Source organism: Panulirus ornatus, chromosome 41, assembly GCF_036320965.1.
Source record: "Panulirus ornatus isolate Po-2019 chromosome 41, ASM3632096v1, whole genome shotgun sequence".
In the NCBI taxonomy this organism is placed as follows: domain Eukaryota; kingdom Metazoa; phylum Arthropoda; class Malacostraca; order Decapoda; family Palinuridae; genus Panulirus; species Panulirus ornatus.
This window is the reverse complement of record NC_092264.1, coordinates 1697501-1720000: the sequence shown is the minus strand read 5'-3', so window position 1 is coordinate 1720000 and position 22500 is coordinate 1697501.

Genomic DNA, 22500 nt, shown 5'->3' with positions numbered 1-22500 from the left:
GTGCGCTCCAGAGAGGTGAGTCTATAATTTCAGCCGTTCACATTAGAGTTAATGCATGAGAGATCTCAGCACTTGTAGCATTACTCTTTCGCCTGCTCCTAAGTTTGATCTTAGTATCCTAGTCCAGAGAGTATCTGTAATTTGGAGAGTATCTGTCGCTTAAGATTGCAATCGTAGTTTTAATATCTCTCCTCTTGATGGTGCCCAAAATCCAGCCTACCATTAGTCTACGAAGAGAGCTTTCGCTCCGGTGTGCTTGCTGAAGGGAAGGTCATGGTACGTAATTACACTTTGGTAGCATAGCATTCGAAATTTACCACCATGAAACGGCATCATATTTCCAGTGGTCCTCTAGAAGAACTGATAGATGGCAGATTGTAGTCTCTCTGTGTCCCCTACAGATGCTGTTTGCATCGTTATTGCATTACCCGTTGTGGATGATACGAAGCTGGTGTGTGTGTGTGTGTGTGTGTGTTGTGTGTGTGTGTGTGTGTGTGTGTGTGTGTGTGTGTGTGTGTGTGTGGCTGCTTCTTTATCGGGAAGGATGGTTGGGCAGGTGAGGCTGCAGGTATAGTTCTCTGGAGAACAGATCATCATCTTGTTGAGGTACCAGAAAGCCTCTTGAAGGGTATGATTCATCTCTCCACTTACCCAGTTAATACCGGTATATTCAAGCTTTTGGGCTGTGACACGATTGTCACACTCGTCAAGGGCTGTCACAAAGTCTTTTCCTTTCAGTATTATGAAGCATTTCCTTTGTGGTCTACGGTGTCAACAGTTTTGTAATAAGGAAAGTGAGTAGTGAGGTAAGCTTGACCTTCCCGTCCCGAGGCTTTGTTGTCCTGGGTTTTGCAACGAAGCAACTAACCCACTTGAGAACGAGTACACAAGATCAGAGAAATCTAAGGTGACACTTTCATCTGGTGCAGATGAACTCCTCTTTTTACCCTGTCACCTCATCAGGAGCTAGCAGCCGCTGATATGTTGGTCTTTGGTGTGAAGTTGTAGCGCTGCGATGAACCACACTTGCTGTAGAGGTCAAGAGGTGCTTGTGGTGGATATGACGAGGGGTTTCTGAGGGATGATTCATGCTGAGGGAGTGATGATGAGCAGTGGTCAATTGTGATGTGTCTGGCAGGAAAATGATTTCTTTTGCTGCTAAAGGCTGTGGGAAGTTACGGTAGAACTGTGGCGGGATATAGCGATGTGTGAAGGTAAAGGCTGATGCTGTAAAGGTGTCTTGTGCAGCAGTATGTGTGGTGCAGACATGCTTTGGGGAGAGGGGGTTAAGGTTAAGGTTGTGGGAGGGATATGTACCTTGGTAATAGACAGCAGTGCTGTGGGGATGAAACCTGCCTTTGGAGTAAGGAGTGCTGCCGTGTAGGTTGGAATGTATAGCGGAGGTAAGAAGTAAGGACTGTGGGAGTGAAACATGCTGTGGGATAGAGTGGCGGTGTGATAGTAACAGGTAGTGCGGTGCGAGTTGACGAAAACTCGTTTCTAGCGAAGACTTTTTTTGCTGTGGTGATAGCAAGTGCTGTGGATATAAAGGTAAATGGTGTTTTCTAAAGGTGGGTAACATCCATTAAAGGTTTGAGTGGTTGTGCATTAGTTAATGACGTAAAGGGAACTATAGTGGGAATATTGTAAGGTCTGTGAATATAGATTAGAGATATGATGTTGTGTGTTCAGCAGTGAGTTGATTTGTGGTGCTCTGGTGGGGATACAAGAGTTAAGGAGTTGTACTGTAGTTCTTTTTGGGTGGAGTATATTATCATAGTGATGATGTAGTGCTATTGGGAAAGCCAGATAAATAAGAGACCTGATGGTCTGTGACGAAGTTACTTGTTGGAGGACACAGTTCATGGGAAGGCTAGATAACAAAAGACCTTATAGCCTATGACGAGGAAGCTAAAGGACAATGCATGGGAAAGCCATATAACAGAAGACCTGATGGTTTGTGACGGAGTTGTATGCTGGAGGACACTACATGGGAAAGCCAGATAACAGAAGACCAGATGGCCTTTGACGATCTAATCTTCTGGAGGACAGTAATAGGATCATGTACTCGTAATCTAGACAGATGGAGACAGGATTAATTAATCAGAAGGCTTAACGCTCGTAAGGTTAGCTGCAGCAGCGTTAGGATGGTGCCTTAGTAATATGAGGGTAAAACGCATTGCTCCCAAGGGTAAAGATCATTTGCTCTGTGTGTGTGTGTGTGAAGTGCGGTAGTGCTGGGGTTATGTGGGAGTTAGTTCAGCAGGTGTATTTTAGAAGACAGTATTTTCGTACAGAGCACACTTAACGATACGACTGAAAACTTTATGAGACTTTTATGGCTTGCATTTGAGCAACTAACCGTTGTGTGCTTCGGCGGGTTTTAACAGCGGACACTGTGGAGGGGTACAGAGAGAGAGGAGAGAGAGAGAGAGTCATGCATAGAGCTACTTTAGCACATACTGTCGTGCGCGGGGAAAGGGCTTCGGAGTTCCATCCAGTGTTCGAGGCGTTGTCTGTGCTCATATTTAAGAGCTTATGAGGCCATTCCACTAAGCCTTGTGGTTTACTGTAAGAACTTTGCGAAGCAGAATATTGCGAGGGAGGTTCACTTCATCGTCCCCGAATAAGAAGAGGGTAATGCCCGTAATTAATTTGTTCGTACAGTGTGGTAGACTCAGGGTAAATAAGGGAAGAAGATGGTTAGGGGAAGTAATTAAGGGTGTCATAAACAAGGTCCTCACTGAATATAACAAGGTGGGAGGGGGGGAATAGAAGCCCGTGTGTGATGGTTGTTAATGTTCGGTACTATGGATGGTAATTTCGAGGTAACAGAGGTGGTTGTGGCGATGGAGTATGTCAGTAATAACTGTGAGTAATGGTAGTTGGTTATGTCGGTAATTAGCATTTACCGCAGTAACTGTTTTTGTTACAGCGTACTAATGTGAATTATTTGAAACGCTTGGCGTCTTAGGCTTTTCTTGCCAAGCTTCCCACTTAACAACTCTCTTTTCTGATTTGTATTGTAGAGCTTCTGTTTTATGAATTCTCTTATGTAGTAATAGACAAATCACACTTTAGCAGGTTTCTAGTTAATATGTGTCACAAAGCACTTCTGTCCTCATCTACCCCCTCCCCCCCCCCCCTCTCTCTCTCTCTCTCTCTCTCTCTCTCTCTCTCTCTTGCACAGTAATGACTTCCTCCTTGCATCCGCAAGCCTTCCCGTCAGGAATACAGATGACACAAAGGAACACCAAAGTTATTCCTGTCTTTCTTCCAGGCGGATTTTAATTTTATCATCGTGCAGACAGCTCTGACGATGCCATCATTCCAGGAAATTACGCTCATCATCATCTTTAGTTTAATGCCAAAGGAACGCAAAGACTGCCCCGCCACATTGAGATAAGGCAGCTGTCGACCTTACCTCCTCTCTTCGCTTCTCCTAATTGGAGAATATAATGAGCTTTTATCATCATTGTGCCATGATGATGCTTGCCCTCTTATGTGCATGCAAGCTCTTGCCTGTGTGTATAGGACAGCCTCATTTATGTCTGTGTGTCTCGTGTTCCTCATGTTTATGTGACTTTCCACTGTGACACGTGAGGAGAGAGGGAATGATGGAGCTTGTGTAAGCCCAAGCTTTCGTGTGGAGGAAATCCACTTGATGGATCAGGTCGGGGACGTTTTCAGCGGTGAGCATCGCCGGTGATGTTCCTTGGTAGCCCCCGTTGATGAGGTATGTCAGCGGTCGTTGCAGTGGTAATGATAATGGCAATGCTGGTGATCGCACTGCGCACCGGCGGCGTTGATGAGAGGCCTCGGTGGAAGGAACAATAGTAGCGGGTGTAATGTTAACCACAGTGTTGGTGGTGCTGATGAGGGCTAACCTGTAGAGGGGGATGATAGTAATGATAAGATATGATACAGTTGGGAGTGGGGGAGGAGAGGAGATGTCCCTGGTAATGAACAGTGTTGGGGAACAGGAGCTGTTGGTGGTGGTGGTGGTAGTGGCGGTAGAGGTAGAGTGAAAGCGGTTGTGGTAATGTGAGGAAAGGTAAGAGGGAGGAATGTGATGTGAATTGTAATGACGGAATTGGTAATGACACTGATAAAGGAGACAATTTAACAGCAGGGGGTCTAGGAGAGGACGGGGGTCACTTTGCTGGAGCACTGGTGGGCAGACGAGTCGGGGGCAGCATAGTAATGTGGTGCTCTGGTTGTAGGAACATCCCTGGCAAGGGTGGTGCCCGGCGTTGCGGTGCCCGTGGGACGTCGGAGTACCTGGGAAGGACGGATTGCGGATGACCTGATGGTGGATGACGGGGTTATCTTATTGGAGGACATTATTGGGCGGTCCAGTGCAGTGCAGTCACGGGGAGAGGCTAGAGGCTTTAGATTTGCCCAACCTTGGAAGAAAGGAGAGTGAGGGGTGACCTGATCACAACCCTTACATTTTTAAAACAGAAAGGTGACGAGGATAGTGAACAGATCTTCAGGAGATGTGGGAGATAGAGCAACCCCAGAACATAGCATGAATCTAAGCAAGAAAATTGTTCAAAAAATATAGATATAGATAAGTGCTATTATAGCATGAGGGTGGTGGATAAATGGAGTAGAATAACTGACGACATGGTTGACGTAGACGGTGTACAGGAATTAGATAAGGTATTTGTTAAAAGTGCTATGTATACATGTTGACTGACGACTCACAAACCAGTACACAAGTTTTCTGAGGAGAGCGAGACGTACCCGACTGAAAAACATTTTAGTCTCTCCCTGAGCTGGTTTGTTTAGTTGGCCTCTTTGAAGACGACAGTACGGTCCCAAAGTACCCTTAAGGGTCAGGTGAAAGGCCGGGCCATCGTACCCAAGGGCCGCACCTTAGTGTTCAAGAGGTCGAACCATCGTTCTCACGAGGTTTGTGATAGTCCCTCCACCCTACACTTCCCTCCCTCTCTCCCTCTCTCACTATTCCGTCGAATTATCTTCCCAGGACGTGTCGCACATCACTCACCGCTTCCTGGAATTAGAATCAAAATAGAAATCGAAAGACTTCGATACGTAAGGTTGATTTTCCTAGCTCTCCTTCATGATTTAATAGCCCCTTGGTGCATGGTTGACGAGCTCGGCCATTGAGGAAGCCCACGAACAACCATTACGACCTCCTCTTTTCATGACGCCGGCGAAAGTGGCAGTTCCTCGGTGACTTTTATGACGGCGACGAATGGCAACTGACGAGGTCCCGGGCCCATCATGTCACGGGCGCTCCTGTTGACTCTGATGGGTCACGGGCGGTTCTGTTGACTCTAATGGGTCACGGGCGGTTCTGTTGACTCTGATGGGTCACGGGCGGTTCTGTTGATTCTGAAGGGTCACGGACGGTCCTGTTGACTCTGATGGGTCAAGGGCGCTCCTGTTGACTCTGATGGGTCACGGACGCTCCTGTTGACTCTAATGAGTCACGGGCGGTTCTGTTGACTCTGATGGGCTACGGATGGTTCTGTTGACTTTGATGAGTCACTGGCATGTCCTGTTTATTCTGATGGGTCACGAGCGGGCGTTTCTGTTGACTCTGATGGGTTACACCCAGCTCGCCTCGGTCTGATGGGGCCAAAGGCGGTCTTCCTTTCCTCCAATGGGTTGTGTATGAGTTGCTCGACTCTCTTGAATATATAAGTTTTTAGAATTTCCTAAAGTACTCAAAACTATATGCATTTTTTCCTGCTTGGTTACTGGTTATGATAGAGACGCCAAACAAAGTACAACAGACCTTCTTCATCTATGGCTCCTCTACAAGCCGGAGTGTGTGGCTTTTGTATCGTATTGACTCGCTTGAAATTCTTAGGGAAGATATGTACGAAACGACTGAGCGTCCGTCCGATAAGCTGTGTTCAACTTATGTAGCGACAGTCTCCAACGCTCTACAGCTTGAACAGTGTGGGACTTATACAGCAATCTTCCTGTACCATGTGCGTATTTCACTCCCTGCTGATGGTACAATATCTAGTCTTTATCTTCGTTCCTCGTGTACCGTGTTTTGCCTGTTGCTTATTCACCTTGTGCACCGCACAGCTTGTTAGCATGTCAAGCTTACTGGGTGTTCACTTCGCTCCCTGCTTAGCGTCTACCATGTCCAGCTCGTTTGGTAGTCATCTGCTATGGATGTCCTCCCTGTGTCCTGCTTAGCTTGTAATGTGCTCGGCCAGTTGTACAGTCGTATAGTGTTCAGTCTATGTTGTGTTTAGCTTCCAAAAGTTTCCCTTATCTGGGTTATCTATAATGTCAGTTCTGAATGCGTTCAGTGTCCAGTTTTTACCGTGTCCAGCCTCCCTTATCCTCTCTCCTCCATTATAATGTAGGGGGCAGAGGGAGGGAGGGTGGTTGGGGGATTACGTCGTAGGAGGTACCGGAGGGAGGTGGGGGATTATGACGTAGAGGGCATCAGATGGAGGGATTGTGATGTAGAGGGAGAGGAGGAAGGATGATGGAGAAGGGCTCTGTAGAGGGCTGCTTGGCAGAGGAGGGACTGAGGGATGGTTGAATGAGGGAGGGATGGATGATGGAATGAAGGAACGATGAATGGTAGAGGGAGGGAGTGGCTGTGGGCGTAGCGATTTCCGCGTGTAGGTGAGTTGCCGTGTAGCTTGACCCGTAGAAGCAAAAGACTAGGACTCCTGAGTCTCTTGTGTGTGTGTGTGTGTGTGTGTGTGTGTGTGTGTGTGTGCTATGCAGGGGGATTCAACACACGTGGGGCTCCATTCCCTTGCCCTTTCTCAACTTTCAAAGGACTTTTCAGACTTTCATATGATTGTCAGCACTCACAGTTTCATCACAAAGGTAATTCCATTTTCCCACTACAGTGATGCTGTATTAGCATTTATGTATCTTTTCGTCTTTTTACTCTACCACGTCTATTGTTTGGTTTCTTGCGATGGCTTCTGGTTTATTCTGTCTTGGCTTCTTTCGAAAACTGTCATCATCATCATCTGGCCTGTTTTAGAAACTTAGCCGGGATTAAGTTACTCCCTGATCTTCTCTCTCTGATGGTGGACAAGTTTATGGCATCTAACTTCTCAGTGTAACTTGGCCATGTGAATTTTGGCACCATCTTTACCGTCATCGTCTTGACCTTCCCCTTCGTTATTGGTTCTTCATGAAGTGCACTGACCAACCTTGAGATATTACCATCTTGGCGTGGAAACGCTTCGAATCGCTTGCTGAATATTTCCTCGTCCACCCGCTTGAATGTGACTTTAATATTTGCCAGCGTATGATTCTCCTCCTTCACAATTTTCCTGAAGTGGGTATCTGGCGAGAGGTTGAATACAGTGTCGACTCCCACGTCCCTCTCTCTCTCTCTCTCTCTCTCTCTCTCTCTCTCTCTCTCTCTCTCTCTCTCTCTCTCTCTCTCTCTCTCTCTCTCTCTCTCTCTCTCACACACACTCACATAGGTTCCTGTTGCTTATTTCGTTCTAGATGATATATGTATTGACGTCATTTAGGTTGAATTTCATAAGTCTTTTGTCGGACCAATTTTTGACTTCATTTAGCTTCACTTGTGAATAACATTTGTGTGTGTGTGTGTGTGTGTGTGTGTGCGCGCGCACGTATGGAGTGGTGGGTGTTTTGAAGGGATAGTGGTATGAGGACGTATGTGTACATAGCAGCATATGAATATAAAAGTGTAAATGTGAGTCAACAGGCGAACGGAGGCTTGAACACTTGAACTACGAGACTTGTGTTCGTTCATTTTACTCGTTTGTTTGAATGGATCATGTGTTAGGGTTTGACTGCTTATGGATCCTCGTGTTATTACGGGAATAGACAAATCCTATCCCTCTGTGTAGACGTGGGTGAATAAAAGAAATTCCTTGCACACGACGGAACGACCCTTGAAACACAACGGCACAGCGCTTATGCACGACGATACAGTCTTTCTAAAGTGACGGCATGACCCTTTTAGTGTGATGAGACTTGACCCGGGAATTGACCCTTAACTGTCAGGTCAGAGACCAGGCCATTATACCTATGTGGTCGTGCCCTCGTGCTTAAAGATCTTACTATCGTGGTCAAGGGGTTGACTCGCCCTCCATGAAACTACTCATCCATATCTCGTATGTGAACTTTGTGTCCACACTTCTTCCTGGACGGACCGACCTGCTGGCAAGATAGCAAGCTGGCCCGCCACATGTAAGTCCTGTGTGGTCGAGGAGCCCGTGCATGGTAATGTTTGTGGGGGAGGGAGGGAGGGAGAGGGCTGAGGTCGACCCCATGTTGAGACAAGCGCAAAGTCACCCTGGGATCTGGTTAGGGGCTGCCAGCTCACCTGCGGGCTAGGCCCTAGGTGAAGGAGGGTCGGGCTCAGTGACTCGCCACCTACAGCCACCCGCCCCCGGAGTGTGGCTCGTACCTGCGTATTCCTCATAACTGAGTGGCACGTCTTCCTCTGCTGGATGAACAGCAGAACATTTTTCTGAAGCGTCTGTATCGCGTGGATGTTAGAGGTAGCGTAGAGATAGCACGTTTTCCTCTCTCTCTCTCTCTCTCTCTCTCTCTCTCTCTCTCTCTCTCTCTCTCTCTCTCTCTCTCTCTCTCTCTCTCTCTCTCTCTCTCTCTCTCTCTCTTATTTCGTATTCCTTGACGTACACTCTCTTTTTATGATCTCGTGATTTACAGGAACTGACCATTTTTTTTTTTTTTTGTGTCCTCCATCCACCTTCATAATCTCTCCTCTCCTCCCTTTCCTTCAGCGGCTTTATCCTCCCACTATCCACTTTCCACCCTCCTCCTCCTCCTCCGCCCATGATGCCCAACAGGAGGTAGTCTTCACCCCGGCCTGTTTAGTGTGCGAGGCAATCTGGTTGAGTGACGTCTGGAGTAAAACCTAATTCTCCAGCGGGTCTCCCCTGCCCCGCGCCATCTTCTGTGCCTCCTCATTGCAATTTTTTCTTCTCTCTCTCTCTCTCTCTCTCTCTCTCTCTCTCTCTCTCTCTCTCTCTCTCTCTCTCTCTCTCTCTCTCTCTCTCTCTCTCTCTCTCTGCTGTTAAGGCCAGACCACCTCACTTGGACCTTGGGTCTGTGTGGTCTGTGCATTTTGTATAACTCTCTCTAACTCTCTCTCTCTCTCTCTCTCTCTCTCTCTCTCTCTCTCTCTCTCTCTCTCTCTCTCTCTCTCTCTCTCTCTCTCTCTCTCGTTGTGCTGGAACATGCCCCAGCGTGCGGTACAACCTGGCCTTTTGCTTGTGACTCTCTTTCCACATGACGCCTTCAGGGGGGGCGGTCTGCACTCTCATGCCTTCATCTGCGGCCTCTGTTTTCAGATGCTCTTGGTGTTCGTGGCCACTAACCTCGTTTTTTTTTTTTCTTTCCTTTCCTTTTTTTTTTTTTTTTGCATCGGTTTTCTTTTCAGGTTCCTCGGTGTTTTTTTTTTTGTCTATCTTTCCAGGTTTTCATGGCCACCGACTGTTTCTATCTAATGGTTTTCTTCTTTTCTCTTTCTCTTTAAGTTTGGAGAATTATATATATTGGAAAGGATCACAATTTTGCGCGTGATCAAGTATATTCCAGTGAATTTCATATTCCCCGTGGACTCATAGGAATATATATATATATATATATATATATATATATATATATATATATATATATATATATATATATATATATATATATATTCTTTCTTTCATACTATTCGCCATTTCCCGCGATAGCGAGGTAGCGTTAAGAACAGAGGACTGGGCCTTTGAGGGAATATTCTCGCCTGACCCCCTTCTCTGTTCCTTCTTTTGGAAAAAAAAAAAAGAAAAACGAGAGGGGAGGATTTCCAGCCCCCCGCTCCCTTCCCTTTTAGTCGCCTTCTACGACACGCAGGGAATACGTGGGAAGTATTCTTTCTCCCCTATCCCCAGGGATAATATATATATATATATATATATATATATATATATATATATATATATATATATATATATATATATGCTACTCGGAGCTACAGCAGTAAATGTGTTCATCAGCGTTGTGTTGGTGTCGGTGTCGTGGTCGGCGTCCCAGGTCGTGGAGACGCGTGCCCCAGCAATTATCAGACAGTAGTACTAATGTATTCGTCGAATGGTTTCAGTTTGTCGTATGATAACTCCTTCATTCAATCATCATATTACAGTTGTATAAGAATTCATTCATTACTATTCTTAAGCATTTTGTATGATAATTCTTTAGTGTTCAGTTGAGTTATTTCTTAAGGCAGGTCTTCTTGCAAATATTTTCCGGATGCAGTTAAAAAGCAACGCTTGAGACATTCTCTGAATCCGGATTTGCTCCAGAACGTAAACAGCTTCATTTCATTCATTTTTTCCCAAAGGGTCTAATATATTGGTATATTTAGCTAAAAGAAAAAAACACTGCGTAAAATCTGTTCATACGTTCAGTGCAACGTCTCCAGCTTTCTGATGTTTCGTCCTTTTCTGAAATTCTTTTTGGTATGAGGTTGAATTCTTTCTTATGATAAAGGTCCCTTTCAGCGACAGAAGCCCTCTTGGAAGCCAGGCCTTGGATAAGCAAATTAAAGATAATAAAATAGATAAGTCAGAAGGGTTTTGAGGATGCAAATAAGGATGTGAGGGTCTTGAGCCCAAACTGGTGTCTTTATTATGATAACATTGATAGTAAAGGCAATGATTCCGGGCATCACTTTCGCACTCTTAAGTCAGGAGGCCATTAAAAGGAAGCAATTTCTTTATGTAAATCGCTATACCTTGCAATTTTGTTATTGTAATTTTCAGTTGCTCATTGTCTTTAATGAGTGGTCGACCTTATAGATGAAAAGGAAATTTTGATATGATTGTTGGCTGGACTATTAGTGATAACCAATATGTCCATCTGTGACGCACCGCAGAGATGTCGCCATTACGTGGGAACATCTCGAGCCAGCTCTCTCTCTCATATGAGGAGCAAACCCTTGGTATACATACGATGAAACTTCTCTTAGGTCTGCTAATGAAATTCGCACTGAAAGGTACATGTATATGGACCATGGGAATCGGAAATGTCAAGAAGAGGAGGAGGAAGAAGACAAATTCTGTCGAAAGGCTTTTTGCCACAGCTCTGTTGTTGTTCGGAGCCCCTTACGCCAACGTGATCTGACCTCATTTAACCCGCGCACTACTACATTCAACCTTGGTGAAGCTTTGCCCGTCCGCAGCACGGCTTGCAGACACCCGCTCTACGATTTACCCCACCCTCTCTCTACGAGTGACCTCGCCCAGTCCTTGCGCCTTGTTCCGCCGATTCTCTCGGCCGTACGCACCCCCATTTTGCGATCTGTACCACGCATTTACCCCTCGCGTCGTCTGGTTTAAGCCTTCCATGCATTCCAACGGGTTATCCCAGATCAGTTCCTCATCCCGGGAGCTATGCCACTCGTTGTAAACATTTTGCGATGCATCCCACCCGTTCTGCGGCTCACCCCGACCATTTTTGTGTCGTGCACCTCCCATTCGGTGCAGTATGTGTGTCCTCTACACCCATACTTTGGCATATTCCACCCCTTCCTGTGGGTTGTCTCAACCCTTATGTGGCATATCCCATTTATGTCTGATTCTTCACAATCTCTTTTGGGACATCTGATCGTTGCGTATTTTTTTATAATCGTTATGTAGCCCATCTCAACCTTCCTGTGGTCCTTTTTCCGTTTTTTTCTATGCCCCCCATCCTTACCTATTTGTGGCCTGACGCCACCTGTCTGTGTCCCCATCTCATCCGTCCCAAACTTTCTTTGGCCCCGACCCAGCCTTGCTGTGGCTCGTTCCAACCTCTCTGAAGCCCCATCCCAACCTTTCTGTGGCCCTTGTCCCAACCTTGATGCAGCATGACTCAACCTTTCGTGAAGCCTTGTCTCAGCCTGTTTGTAGTCCGTCCCACCCTTAATGCAGCCCGTCCCAGCCTTTTCTGAAGCCCTGCACCAGCCTGTCTGTGGTTCGTCTCTCTCTCTCTCTCTCTCTCTCTCTCTCTCTCTCTCTCTCTCTCTCTCTCTCTCTCTCTCTCTCTCTCTCTCTCTCTCTCTTGCTCATCCAAGCCATATTTGCGGCTCTGCCCATTTGTTTCTGCGGCTGAGCCTGTCTGGGCTGCACTCTTGATTGCCTACATATAAAACGAGAAATTCCATCGAGGCAACAGGTATATCTGCCCCCTCCCCCCTGACGGGTTCGCCCGGGGCTGATCCATAACTTACGACGGCTGATGCTGGCCGCGGTCGGGAGGGGTCGTGGGGGGCCCAGCTGATGCATGGGTAGGTTGGTAGTGGGGGGCCCCCCCTCTTGTGTGTTAGGGAGGCGAGCGATGGTAGGGGATGAGGAGGGGGAGGAGGGGGAAACATGATGTGTGGCGGGAGTGGTGGGGGAAGAGCGGACCTACCGTGAGGGGGGAAGACCTTATGCATAGGGAATGGACAGATATGATGTGTTAGGGACTTGCTGGTATGGGTGGCGCAGGCGGGCGAGCGTTGCTTGTGATGGGGGTGATGGGGGAGGGGGTGACTAAGGTGCTGCGAAGGATCAGGCTTGTAGGAGAGGGTTTGGTGTGTGCTAAAGAGGGCCTATAGCGTACTGGGGAGAACCTGGGCATTTGGGAAGAATCTGGTGTGCTTGTGAGGACCTGGTATGTGTTAGAGAGGACCTGGACTGTTGGGAAGGATTTAAGTGTGTTTAGGAGGACCTGATGTATGTTAGAGAGAGAGGCTTGGGGTGTTGGGAAGGATCTAGTGTGTTGAAGAGGATCTAATGTGTGATGTATATGACCTAGGGTGTGTTGGAGAGAACCTTGGATGGTGGAGAGGATTTTGTGTTTTGGGGACCCGAGATGTTGGGGAGGATTTAATGTGTGGAGAGGACCTGTTGCTGTATCTTTATGTATAAGGGGGTTGGAGATGGGGAGGAGGGGGGGGGACGCTGTGGTTTCCATGCATTACACGTGACTGCTAGAGAATGGATGTGAATGAATGAGGCCTGTCCTTTGTCTGTTTCTGGCGCCAACAACTTGCTAACGCGGGAAAGTATCGGATGCAGCAGTCGGCCGCGTCCAAGCCTCAGTAGCAGGGTTACACGCAGACAGGTCACTAGAGCAGCGGCCGGAACTGTATCTGTAGAATAGGGAGAAGGCAACAGCATTACGGCCTGCGGAAAGGGAATGGATCAAGTGAGGATGATAAGAGGAGAGAGTTGATCAGGCAGGAGGCTCATGATTCCATTCTGGCTCAGAGACAGGCGGACTTCCCTTGCCAGGTATGCGAGCAAGTTAGTACCCCGTCCTTGGCGATTTAGAATAGCTGGTCAAGAGAGAGAAATAGTTAAGGCGCTTATACAAAGGCGTACCTTTAACTGTAGGCGTAACGCTAGCGGTACGCCAGTGCCGTCCAGAGGGCACGTTTATGGTCTTCGGTCTGGAGAAGTTCCAGTAGGAGGAGAGAGAAAAAAAAGAAAGAAATATGAATACTTTCTCTGTTTTAGTTAGTGTTGGATAATTTATTTCACACATATTTCTCCCTACGCTAAGTAATGCCATGGACGTAAGATTTATTCAGGCCAAAGCATTTTACAGCGTCGACCAGAAATTCTTGTGAGGGAACGTGGCACAGAAAATGGAGGAAGGAGGGATAGTTTAGTGGCACGGGGATGTTGGGCGGGGGAGACTTAAAAAGGTCAGGGAATAATTGGCATCGTGTACGCCGAAGAAGCGCTCGTAGGTCGCCTTTCGTAGCATGGTTGGAATTAGGGCAGTGTGAAGAATGGAGAAAATGTGAGGACTTTTTAGGCGTGAAAAAATCAAGTGTAAAATTTCAGTGTGGAATGATTTTTTAGGCTGGTTTGTCGAGCTGTTCAAGTGTACCCAACCCCTGACGCTGGTGGACTTGATAATTTCGTTTGTCTCTTCGTCATTCCAAATGGCGTGGGATTATTGGCGAGTTATCTCTGACATGGAATGAGAGATTATCATGTACGGAATGAGAAATTATCGCATGTACTGTTTTATTCATTTTGTTATTATCATTCATTATTATTATTATTATTATTATTATTATTATTATTGATATTGATATTGTTGTTGTTGTCATTATTATTATTATTATTATTATTATTATTATTATTATTATTATTTCTTTTTTTCATGCATATTCGCCATTTCTCCCGTTAGCTGGGTAGCGCTAATACAGAGGACTGAGCCTGAGGAAAAATCCGCGCTTGGACCCCTTCTCTGTTCCTTTTTTTTTCTTTTTTGAAATGTAAGAACTGAAAGGGAGGATTCTGTTCTTGTAAAAAACATTCTTAAGTAGTTATTAATGGGATTATAATTGCCTTGAAGGAGGAAGATTATACCGTTATTAATGACATGATAAGTCTCAGGCTATTTCCTGAATTAGTATTCTCACCTTTGCACCCGGTCAACCGCACCTGACGTTACTGGCATACATATTAATTGGCCTTTTTTTTTTTCTTCACCTGTGGATCTTTTTTTTCCCAAACAACGGCTCGTCTCCAGATGTGGCTCCTTCCTTCGATACCCGAGAATGTCGTTATTTTCTAAATCCTGGAACCCATGTTCCAAGCGTCCAGTCTTATAGAAAAAAAAAAAAAAATACCAACGTTGCCTCGTTTATTTTTTTTCATATCATTATTCAGTTACGTTCGCTAACCATTACCAGCCTGCCGCTGTCGCTGGCCTTTTAAACTTTATCTTCCTACACCCCCCCAGACACCCCCACACAACCCGTATTTATACGAGCAATATCTGAAGCCTCCCGCCGAGCAGGGTGTACATTGAACAGATACGATAACAAACTCATTTCCTTCTGATCATAACATCAACATAAAAAAAAATATGTATAATTCCCCCCCCTTGCGTTGGAGGTTGTAGGAGTCAAGCAGGCATTCCCCCACCCTTCCTCCCTCCCTCCCTCCCCATCTGCGCGTTGGAGGTTGGAGGCAGGCAATTCCTCCTCCCTCCCACCCGCTGTCTACCATTTCATGTACATTTTACGAGGTTCATGATAGTTTCATTATTCTCTCTCTCTCTCTCTCTCTCTCTCTCTCTCTCTCTCTCTCTCTCTCTCTCTCTCTCTCTCTCTCTCTCTCTCTCTCTCTCTCTCTCTCTCTCTCTCTCTCTCTCATGAGCGGACAGACTCACTCTCCTGTTGCTCCTCCCTTTCACTCTGGTACGAAAACACACGAAATGTATCCAGTACTTCGTGTGGCTGCCTGTTACTCCTCGCAAGTTCTGAGGAGGCTTGCGTAGCTGCTCTTGCCCTCACAGACCCTCCGACAGGCTCCCTATCGCAGCTCGGGACCTTACAGTCGCTGACCTTTCGTCCCACATGCCCTCGGTCGCGACCAGGACCTTACACAGACACAGGTGACCTTTCGTCCCACATATCCCCCTCTTACGGCGAAGGACCTTTAAAGAATCCCCCTTTTCCACCGCGCACGACTCGCTGGAGATCGTCCTATATGGTTCCATCCACTGCAACGCCCACCTTCACGATGATAGGTCAGGATATCCCATTGCCCTTTGTGACTAGACTTCTCTCTCTCTCTCTCTCTCTCTCTCTCTCTCTCTCTCTCTCTCTCTCTCTCTCTCTCTCTCTCTCTCTCTCTCTCGTTCTTTTCCTTACTATCTTTTTTTTTTTTTGTTATGAGTCCGCAAAGCTTTGCATTTCTGCGTCACAGTTTCCATGCTATAACAGGAATGGATTCATTTCGCGGACATTGTGAGACATTTTCGCTCGTGGTGTTGGATGCCAGAAGCTCTGGGCAAAATGGGTAGCATTAAGCGTCATTTCCTCGGTAAGTTTTCGCCGTTGTATTTCGGAGCTGCAGGAATCGGTCGTTGTAACGAGCGGGACGGACCCGTACGTCCTGGTTGACGTATTCGTAGCACGAGCCAGTCCCGTGGAGTCTGCTTGGAGCATGATGAGCATTCGGGAGTGCAGTATCACCCGTGGGGATGAACCTTATCCCCTCGTCTGAGATACACCCATTAACCCAGCCCCTTTATCAGCCGTCCTTATCACTTGGTCGCCGGGTTCAACAGTTGTCCTCGGTGGCAAATTTAACTTCCACGCAGTCGCTTAGTAGATGAACGTACATCTATCGGGTTATCTGGTTAACGTTCGAGTCGTAGCGGGCTAATTTAGCATCCTCCCCCACCGCTCGTTAGCCCCTGCGTCAGCGATGCCTTATACGTCGCCTGGCTCTGTCCATCTGAGATGCGTTGCTCGCTTAAGGTTTTTACGCCGGCAACACCTGAAATTGACTTCATCTATATGCAGACGACCCGGGATGGTTTTTCCCAGGTCTCCGCCAATCAGTTTGCGCAGTTTTCACCGGAGGTGCCTGTCAACCGCTCGTCAGATGATATCAGGCATGTTAAGTAGCTTGTTAAGATGCTGAGTTGAGGGGCAGACATGCTACCTCAGTCTTCCCCCTCCCCCAGGACCCTCCAACCCACTACTTCTTACTCCCTCCTCCTAAAACACACATACATACATACACACCCAAACAAACCTCCTGTGGGGCACGTCCCCACCTCCTTTCCTCCGTCCCTCTGACACCGCCAAGTACCGCCGGGCGTGACAGTGTCTGGAAGCCTCATCTTGTAACCCTCATATATATATATATATATATATATATATATATATATATATATATATATATATATATATATATATATATATGAATAAAACATTTGGTAATACAGAGAAGCCAAGGTTTTATTGCTAATATCTATAACTGATGGCCCGAGTCAGAGGTGTATTGGCTAGGCGCCCAGCCAATGCACCTCATCTTAAGAGAGAAATAATCACAGTGTAAAACTTTTTTTTCCTTTTATTTTAAGCGATGAACGATAGATTGGTCTTACGTATTAATGTGTGTGTGTGTGTGTGTGTGTGTGTGTGTGTGTATGATCATATATTTTTCTTTATCTGATTGCCTATTAATTGTTGATCAGATTAGTTCATACGAATGATTTTCTTTTCAGACAAGATTAAACAAACGCTTGTCTTATATATATATATATATATATATATATATATATATATATATATATATATATATATATATATATATATTGTCCCTGGGGATAGGGGAGAAAGAATACTTCCCACGTATTCCCTGCGTGTCGTAGAAGGCGACTAAAAGGGAAGGGAGCGGGGGGCTGGAAATCCTCCCCTCTCGTTTTTTTTTTATTTTCCAAAAGAGGGAACAGAGAAGAGGGCCAGGTGAGGATGTTCCCTCAAAGGCCCAGTCCTCTGTTCTTAGCGCTACCTCGCTAACGCGGGAAATGGCGAATAGTTTAAAAGAAAAATATATATATATATATATATATATATATATATATATATATATATATATATATATATATATATATATATATATCGGAAAGGATCACAATTTTGCGTATGATCAAGTATATACTTATGAGTCCACGGGGAAAATGAAACGCGATAAGTTCACAAGCGCACTTTCGTGTGATAATCACATAATCAGGGGAGATACAGGAAAGAAATATTTCTGTATATATGATTGGTGTTTATAGACCCCGCCAGGAGCGGAAAGTCACTTTGAACAAGGCTGGATGATAATTAGTGGACAAAAACCGTGCAGGATCGTCAAGGGCTTCTCGCCCCAAAGAAGCCTACCTACCTTGCATCCGCGTTGAGCGCGGCCTTGAAGCTGCATGAAACCCTTATAATGGGTGTTGGTGTTCCATGATATATATATATATATCTTTTCATACTATTCGCCATTTCCCGCGTTAGCAAGGTAGCGTTAAGAACAGAGGACTGGGCCTCTGAGGGAATATCCTCACCTGGCCTCATTCTCTGTTCCGTTTTTTTGGAAAATTAAAAAAAAAACGAGAGGGGAGGATTTCCAGCCTCCCGCTCCCTCCCCTTTTAGTCGCCTTCTACGACACGCAGGGAATACGTGGGAAGTATTCTTTCTCCCCTATCCCCAGGGATATATATATATATATATATATATATATATATATATATATATATATATATATATATATATATATATATATATATATAAAGTTTGGACTTTTGTCCATGACAAACGTTAAAGAAAAAAGTTGCCCTAGGATTATTTCATGAGTGAGACCTGATGTTACCCAGGACCTCTCTTTCGAGGCTCCTGCATCCCAAGGCTGAGTCGTAGGTTTTTCATTCAAATTACGTTATTTCATATTGATGGCCAAAGGGGTGTAGTGAGTGCACTGTGAGTGGGGAGCAGTGGTGTCTGATACGCTGGTGTTTGAATGTTTTCACTGGTAGTAAAACTCCATGAACGGGATTGATTATTAAGTGTTATTTTTTCCTTCCGCCACCCCATGTATCTGGCCTGGTCACTCACCCTCTCTGAAACATATTACACACAACAGAGCATTCAGACCAGTCACCGGCTGCCTAGCAACCACAGACATTCAGCAACTACAAGACGAACAAAATAGATATATTCTTCCAATACTATTATCCATTATCCCACGTAAACATACTTGGTTGGCACTCAGTTTCATGGAGCAGACCTAACCTCTTCCATCCAAGCCACTTCATAACCATCCAGGATAGACGTTCTATCCTTTAACCCCGCCAAACACACACGCCACCTGTAGTCACAGACTTCGCCCTCCCACCCACCCCACCCGAGAAAACATCACTTTGACATGACAAGACCTATTCACACGGTAATGACTCGACAGACACACATCACCCGCCTCCCACATACAAATCTTCAAGTCCACTCCACCAGACATACCCCGATCTTAAGCTGCCATTCCCTAGAGAGAGATCCAGTCTCACAGTCTCGTCTCTACACTCTGAACGCCATCGTTCTCCTCAACATTACAAACATCGATTCAATAAATCCCAAGACCAGTCATGCCGAAGATACAACCCTCTCATTTGTCAGAGTGCACTCAGCCTACCGAGACAGACGCCCAGCCTCGCCACGCTTGACCTGTGTGTCGTCCGGAGGACGTGGCTGGCTTCCTGAGTGCTACGGAAGCCCCATAAGCGAGGTCCATGGGGTAGAGCATATACACATATATGATATATACACAGATATAATCAAGCACCTTTGCTCTACCTTTGGCCTTTGAATTTATCATGGTCACTGACGATGGGGAACCTTCCTCTTTCTAAAAAGAAAGTTATGACCAGTGCCTAATTAAATTCCATTCCACCTTATTCCGGCCCTCACCGCCCGTCCGCTATGTGCGTGTGTGCATGGAGTGTGAGGTAGAGAGGGGAGACGGAAGAAGGCACAGGAGGAGGAGGAAGGAGAGGAGAGTGTGTAGGAGGAGGAGGAGGAGGAAGAAGAGGATGTAAAGGGAGGAGAGTTCACAGCAGAGGTGTAGGCAGAAACATGGCGAGGAAGAAATAGTTTAGAGAGCTTGGGTGAAACAAGAGAAATGATGAGGGATGAGAAGGAAAGTGGGACGGATAGTGGAAGAGGAGGATGAATGAGGAGAGGAGTGGATAGTATAAATGTTGAACCTTGATGTCCTGTTAATTCTCTTTGCAATGCAAAACAGCAAAGTGTCTTGCCTTGTCGTTAGTTGCATGCGAGATAGTGAGCCATATGTCTCACATACTTTGGTGTTTTTGAGATGCGCACATACCTCAAATTCACCAGATTTGGTCTCGGGAAACAGGCGTATTTAGAAAGAAATGATTTATTTACTGTTTTCGGGTTATGACACCTTATACTTTGTGTTGACTGCTTCCCTGGTCTACACAGAGAATTCCTGTGTAACTGAAGCACTCTAACGGCATCACTGAGTGGAGCAACACAGTAGAGTTTCCTTTGGTCCCAGACCTGGCTGTAGAGTAGAAAACCTCCCAAACCATCGTAAGGTATATGTAAGGTAAGGTAAGGTAAGGTCCCAGACCCAGCTGTGGGGTGGGGGTGGGGGTGGGGAGACCTCCGAAACCATCGTAAGGTATACGTAAGGTAAGGTAAGGTCCCAGACCCAGCTGTGGGGGGTAGAAGACCTCCCAAACCATCGTAAGGTATACGCAAGGTAAGGTAAGGTCCCAGACCCAGCTGTGGGGGGTAGAAGACCTCCGAAACCATCGTAAGGTATACGTAAGGTAAACTATAGATGGTAAATATACATGAGGTAAGGTAGAATTGGGACATCACACACACATAGCATGACGTCAAGCGTCATGCTGCCAGGGTCGGAGTCTGTGTATTACATTAACGTTTCCTTCTTTTGATGTCAATTGATTTAGCTTCTGTGTCTCACAGCCGCTATCACATCACGCCTAACACACTGCACGTTCGTATGACATCACTATGCCCACATGTTATCACACAGATCCTGTATACCACGTGATTCAGTCTCCTTAACCCCTCTCCGACCTTACAGTGACATGACGAGTGTACCTAAGTGGATGTCGGGAGACGAGGTCAGCTACTGAACGTATTACGAGAGCAGTCCATACGTCGTATAACGTTGGACTGCCTCCGAGAGTGTCTTTGATTGGTTATTGTCTCGGTTTGATTGATGGAATGAGTGGGTGGAGGTGGGGGCAACAGCGCGGTATCGTAAAGTGATTGAAATCCCTACGTAGAAATTTGGAGGACTTTATAAGATATGAGAGATTCATTGTCACGTCATATTGTTTCATAATTTTTCCCAGCGTTTCGGACAAATGTAACGGCGTTAACATTTAGTGGTGGTGGTGCCATATTTAGCTTGAGGAATTATACCATTTGATGGGGGAAGCTTTTAGTATCCATCCCCAGTTCTCCTTTTCCAGTGTGTTACTATCTTGTTATATTGTGTTACTGCAGACTGCCTCGTAACAGGGTTTACCCTACAGCATTTTAGAGAGCAGAGCTGCTGTGTGACAGGTGGAGCAAGCCAGGACTCAGCTGAAGGGCACAGAATGTGGAGGTAATGACCATAAAGGCAGAGTTGGAAATGGTTAATTTGTGATAATTGAGAATTATCCTGTAAGAACGATCACACGCGTTATATATACGAGAACACTGGCCGTATTTGAGTTAGAAAGGTTGAATGCAAATTACAGAAGAAAAAAAAAAATGTGTATTTTACAGTACAGCGGCGCCGCCCCCCCCTCCCCCCAGTGGATGCATTTAACAGTACAACTCCCCCCCATCCCCAGTGGAGTGGCATGTTCTCTGTGTGAAAACGAGGATAAAATCATTACATTCTGGCTTTTCGGTGTTCAATCAGAGGCAGATATATATAATTCATGGCTTTCAGTTGGCGTTGCTGACGTGCAAAGTGGCCCCGCAGCACATGTCTCACTGTCCGTGCAATTATCAACTTTGCATATATCAATACCTAATGAAGGATTTGCAAATGTCATTTAATTCACATGCGCCGTAGTGAGGGAATCCTGTTCCTGTGCCTCAGATGTCGCTGATGGCTGCGCCCCCTCTCGCCGGAAGCTATTCGGAGACACTCGGTACACGGGGCCGAAACCTTCGGGTGTAAACCCGTCTGTATGTCTACATCCATACCCCCTTTTTTTTGATACCTTTTTGAGGGTATGGATGTGTGCTTTGCTCCGCCGCAAACTGATTTAGCATTTTTGCCCCGGTATGATACTTTCATTGTTTGGGAAATGGGTTTTATAGGTTTACATCCCACAAAGTAAGTAGCAGTCCTTCATGTACCAGTGCGTTATTTTGTACAGGAATTAGTACGATTATTGTTATTTGTGTTAAGGTACCAGTCACGGGCAATGGTCCATATTGTTCTCTGGCCGTAATTAGATTAGAAAAGGGATTAACGAGAGGGAGAAATATGAAGAGAGGAAAAATACTGTAACAGTTTCGGAGGAAATGGAAAACCCGCCTTTTAGATAAGTGGCCAGCTTATAGTTGTCAAGGAAGAACACGGAGAGGGAAGAGAGTTCCAGTGGTGTAGGCAAAGAGGATGATGTCAAAATGGTCCACATTTGAGGTACCAACGATCTCAACAGTAATCGTGTGACGCAGCAGATTGCCGAGTAATGCGTGGTCTAGATGATGACAGGGGTGCACTAGCAGCCAGCTCTCGCGAGGAGAAACCGCAGTAATATCTATAGAGGAGGGAAAGTGTACCAGCATTGCGGCGGAGGACAAGTGTGTCAAGTTGTGGCGTTAGACTGGGGGAGTGGATAAGTCTAAGTGCGTTTGACAGGTCTTTCACGTCCACAAATATTCATAGATGCTTTCCCTTGTCTTTTCTTTTTCCGCTTCATAATTCTCTCTTTATTTCAGTTTAGGCTCAGCCTTGATGTGGACTATAGTCCGTGACTGGAGCCACCAACCTTAAAAAGGAATGTTGTTAGAGCTGGAACCGACCCAGATGTGAGAACAGTTCTCCATACAAGGGTGGATCAGTCCTTTGTATAAACGGAACAGCTGTTCGGAAGAGAAGAATTTACAGCATCTAAACAGGACATCTGGTTTCTCAAGAGACTTAGAT